Source organism: Orycteropus afer, unplaced genomic scaffold, assembly GCF_000298275.1.
Source record: "Orycteropus afer afer isolate SDZICR_OR568_19922 unplaced genomic scaffold, OryAfe1.0 scaffold00367, whole genome shotgun sequence".
Classification (NCBI taxonomy): Eukaryota; Metazoa; Chordata; class Mammalia; order Tubulidentata; family Orycteropodidae; genus Orycteropus; species Orycteropus afer.
This window is the reverse complement of record NW_006921954.1, coordinates 3,311,785-3,317,053: the sequence shown is the minus strand read 5'-3', so window position 1 is coordinate 3,317,053 and position 5,269 is coordinate 3,311,785. Positions and strand designations below refer to the sequence as shown.

General features: G+C 35.8%; 1 pseudogene; it reads right to left on the bottom strand.

Annotated features, from left to right (window-relative positions):
* Positions 1-2,243: 2,243 nt before the first annotated feature.
* Positions 2,244-2,829, bottom strand: LOC103207399 (annotated as a pseudogene).
* Between the last annotated feature and the right edge of the window lie 2,440 nt (positions 2,830-5,269).

Here is a 5,269-nt window from a genome sequence, read left to right as displayed (position 1 = left end):
TCAGTTCTTTCAGCTTGAGAAATGCCGAGAGTGTTCTTCTCTTTTGGTTCTCTAACTACAAGTCTTTGCACATTTCATTATAATAATTGTCTTTGTCTGCTCAAATTGCTCTTTGAAATCTTCTGTTCAGCTTTTTATCTTGTCATTTCTTCCATTTGCTTTAGCCACTCTATGCTCAAGTGCAAATTTCAGAGTCTCTTCTGCCATCCGTTTTGGTCTCTTCTTTTCTCATCTTTTTAGTGACCTCTTGCTTTCTTCATAGATGATGTTCTTGATGTCATCCCACAGTTCTTCTAGTTTTCAGTCACTGGTGTCCAGTGCATCAAATCTATTCTTTAGATGGTCTCTAAATTCAGATGGCATATATTCAATATCATATTTTGGCACTCATGGATTTGTCTTAATTTTCTTCAACTTCAAGTTGAACTTGCATATAAGCAGTTGATGGTCTGTTCCACAATCAGATCTTGGCTTCATTTTGGCTGAAGACGTTGAGCTTTTCCATCACCTCTTGCCACAGATGTAGTCAACCTGATTGCTTTGTGTTCCATCTGGCGAAGCCCATGTGCATAGCCACCATTTGTGTTGTTGAAAAAGGCATTTGCAATGAATAAGTCGTTAGTCTTGCAAAATTCTACCATATGATTTCTAGCATCATTTCTGTCACCAAGGCCAAATTTTCCAACTACTGGTGAATCTTCTTTGTTTCCAACTTTTGCATTCCAATCACCAGTAATAATTAACACATCCTGATTGCATGTTCCATCAATTTCTGACTGCAGAAGTTGATAAAAATCTTCCATTTCCTCATCTTTGGCTTTTGGTGGTTGGTGCATAAATTTGAATAATAGTTGTATTAATGGGTCTTCCTTATAGGCATATGGATATTATCCTATCACTGACAGCACTGTACTTCAGGACAGACCTTGAAACATCCTTTGTGATGATGAATGCCATGCTGTTCCTCTTCAAATTGTTATTCACAACATAGTAGATCATATGGTTGTCTGAGTCAAAATGTCCAAAACTGCTCCATTTCAGCTCACTAATTCCTAGGATATCAATCTTTGTGTTCCATTTCATTTTTGACAACACCCAATTACCCTAGATTCATACTTCATACATTCCATGTTCTGATTATGAATGGATGTGTGCAGCTGTTTCTCCTCAATTTGAGTCATGCCACATAAGCAAATGGAGGTCTTGAAAGCTTTACTTTATCCGTATCAGTAAGGTTGGTCCGACTTTGATAATGCAGCTCTTTCCCAGTCATATTTTGAAAGCCTTCAGAAATAAGGGGCTTGTTCTCCTGCACTGTATTGGGTAATGTTTCCAGGCTATTCATAAAGTTGCACAGTAATGTATCAGACAGTGTTTCTCTGCTATTCATAAGGTTTTCCCTGGCCAATTCTTAGAGATGTTGGTGGCCTCTTCCTTCTTTTTAGTCTGTCTCAGTCTGGAAGCTGCCTTGAAATCTGTGCACCATGTGCAATCCCACTGGGTTTGAAATACCAGTGGCACAGCTTCAAGCCTCACAAAAACATGGCACCATAGTAGGACAAACCAACAGACAATTTTGTCTCCCTTAGTGTTCAAACCATCTCCACCCTCCCCTTACATGGATCCCTGCCTCTTTCCTGCCAGTTGGGACATGTCCTGGGTCCTCTCCCTTACCTGTCTCTCTGCCACTGCTTCCTTGCTCTATACTGGTCCCCCAACATTTTCTCTCCCTTCCCCTCTTTTCCCATAGTGACCATAATGATATTCCTTACCTGGATCCCTGCTGCTGCTTCCTCACTCTGTCCTTGTCCTCCTTGTCTTTTTTTTTTTTTTTTTTTTAATACGATGGGTATTTTGTTATATAAATGCTATCACCATCTTAGTGAGTCTCTGGATAAAGATGCACTAATCAGAATAGACCCATTCATGTACAAGCTAAAAAGAAACACATTCACATGTGTTAGAGAATAAAAATGCACAGATACTTGTTTCCAAACTGTGTCCTATCTGCTTTAACTGGATCCTTTAAAATCTCTTTAAATCACTGTTTCATTAATATAGAAAAAGCTGTGATTTCTGATTTTAGGTCTGCAAGTGTCCTTAACCAAACTATAAGGATAGTTAACTGGATGGTTTATTTGGAACATCTCTTTTGAGTATGAGGGTTCTTGCATCAAGTGAATGAGGACTCAAATGAGGGAGAAAAAAAGTGCTTGTCAGTTTGAAAGTCACAGTTTATATAACTAGGAGAAAATTGAAGGTGCCACTTGTAGCAGGAAGAAGCAAGAGTCATCTGAATTCCAGCATTTGATGAGATAGATATTCAGTAACTGCAGATTTCCATTGTTTTTCCATGCCAGAACATGTGGCAGAGACTTGGGAACTTGCATGCCTGAAGTCAGGTTACTTTTATGGTCCATAACTATGCTGCTTGCAGGGCTGTTTTTGCCACAGTAGTTAGCTGTGCCCCAGACAAGTGGGGTGCTGGTCTGTTCCCACAAGTTTTTATTCCAGTCTTCATCACAAGGAGGACACCACCATGTGTTCTCAGCCACAGTCTCTTGTCCGAGGTTCCTCGTTTGGTTGACAACATCTGCTCAATACAACTCTTGTCATCACAGCTTGAAATATGATGACTAATTTTGGCACAAGGAACCTGGTCGTGAGCATTGAAGGGATAAGTAGCCAAGTTTTTGCAACATCAAGATGATTCTTTCTGCACTTAATAAGATGATAAGGAAACTTGCAGGACCTTATCTGGTGGTTTTTATCATAGGGGCATTATAATAGTTGTTCAGGGTCCAGGGAATCAATGTAAGCTTCTTCCATGTTGGAAATAAAGAAGCCAAATCCAAATGCTCAGTCGAGACACAGTCTATTTTTTAAGCATTAGATGACAGTTGAAATTCTCCTTTTTGACAAGATATGGACAAAAGGTGCCTTTTCCACATTCTTTCACAGTAAGAGAGACATATTTTCTACTGAGCTAATCCATTTCAAATCAAGAATATTTCCTTTGATGAGTACCAACATTAAGTAGTAACTAATTAACCATGATAGGCAAAGAAAGACTTATCTACCAAAAATACTAAGCTGTGGTCATGAGAATGATCCAAGCTCTAGCTGAATGATTAGGAATATCTGATAAAAGAGACCATTTTAATCTTCTGAGTCATAAAGTGTCAATAGTAAACAAGGAACAGCTAAATAATTTCTCACCATAAAATTACTAATATTCATCAATTATCTTTTGTATTTCTATACTTTTATTCTTTCTCATTCTAAGTACTAGTGGTTGGAAGTGTGGAAATATGAGTAGCAGTGTTTGCTGTAGGTATTATAGTATTAATAGTAGTAAGAATTATAATTTACTGAGCATCACTAAATACATTGCATTGCCTTAAGTATGTTACATCCTTCTGAGAGACTAAGGAAATTGCTTAAGATTCTACAGCCATTGAATTTAAGAGGGGACATTTGAATCTCCAATATATCTGATTGTGAAGTGGGCATCTTTATCAAAATGTTCATATGAATATGACTTTGTCTATAGACTTGGTTTTAAGAAGTCTCATTAAAAAGACATAATTAAAATTTAATTGAGGTAATTATAACTTGCTTTGCACACAACACTCTATATTACAATATTTGAGTATTACTTTTTTCAAGAATTTACATAGTGATTCATAGTGACCATAATGATATTCCTCATATCTTGTTAAGTATTTAGCTATCAATACTGTCAGGTAAAATAAATTAGGTCATTATAGGAAATAGTACATGCCCAGGATGCAAACTACTGGGCTTAGTTCATTGAACTACAAAGAGTGTAAGAAAATATACTCAAGTAAAGCAGGAATACAGGAGTGGGAATCAAGTTTCCAAGAAACAGACCAGATTCTTTGTGAGTGTTTGTACCCTGGGCCTCACTTTCTCTGCCAATTTATCAGGAAACATGGAATATTTTTTGGTTAATTGAGCATATACATACTAGACAATTGTGGTTCACAAATATGCTCACTTACTAAAGATCTAACATCTGATCAAGAGTAGTAGTATAGTGCAAACCAAACCAAAAAAAGTCAGGTAAAGGAAAAAACCTGGAGTATTACTTTTTCTGTAAATTCTTGACTAACTCACAAGATAATGTATATTTTCAATTCAAAAAAACATGACTAGGTAAGATGTGTCCAACAAGCTAAATTATTGAAGAGAACTGCAGTCTGCGTATGAAAAAGATGTACACGAACCTTAAAAGTGCTTTTGTTGCATTATTTAGAATAGTTATAAATGTCAAGTTACTGATAGTGCTACTGCTCTTAAGAGTGACATTTGCAAAATAATATTTGCCAAAGTTCATGTGGTTATTTCTGTGAAAATCATGGAGAAATTTCCTTTCACAAAAAATTCTGCATCAGCTTATAAAAGATACCATAACTGATACTATTGTAACTATTAGTTTTGTTATTCTTATACGGTAGACTTGAACTAGCACATGCCTTGTTGTTGTTGTTAAGATGCCATCGAGTCAGCTCCAACTCATAACAACCCTATGTACAACAGAAATAAACACTGCCTGGCCCTGCACCATTCTCACAATCCTTGCACCTACTGTGTCAATCAATTTCATTGAGGATCTTCCCCTTCTTCACTGGCTTCTACTTTACCAACCACGATATTTTTCTCTAGAGACTTGTCTCTTCTGACAACATGACCAAAGTCCATGAGATGAAGTCTGGCCATTCTCACTTCCAAAGTGCGTTCCTATGTATGCCTAGGATGTTGTAAATACATAGTTCAGATTTTTATAAGTGATATGATAGTCTTATAGGGAAGTAATTATAATTATTTAACTTTTTGTAGTCTGTTAAATAATTAGAATTATTTAACAGACTGCGAAAAGTCACTGTGACTGTCCATGGAGTATCAAATTAGACTTTCAAAAAGCATTTTGATGAAAGTATTTTCATATTGAAAAAAGTTCAAGATATTCTTAATAGATTATATTTTCCTTATTCTACTATTGATAAAGAAAATAATGATTCTTGACTCAGATTATCTTAATTTTTATTATTTTTTAATTTATACTGGAAGTAAGAAATTCCAGAAAATATAGTTTAGAACAGTGTATACTTAACATAATTTCAGTCTTCAAAGTTAATATCAAAGAATAAAAATCATGCATAATAAGATTAACTTACATATTTGGGAGAAATGGAACAAATGAAATAATATTTAATAAATGAATAGGTGGGTTGAAAGTGGGAAA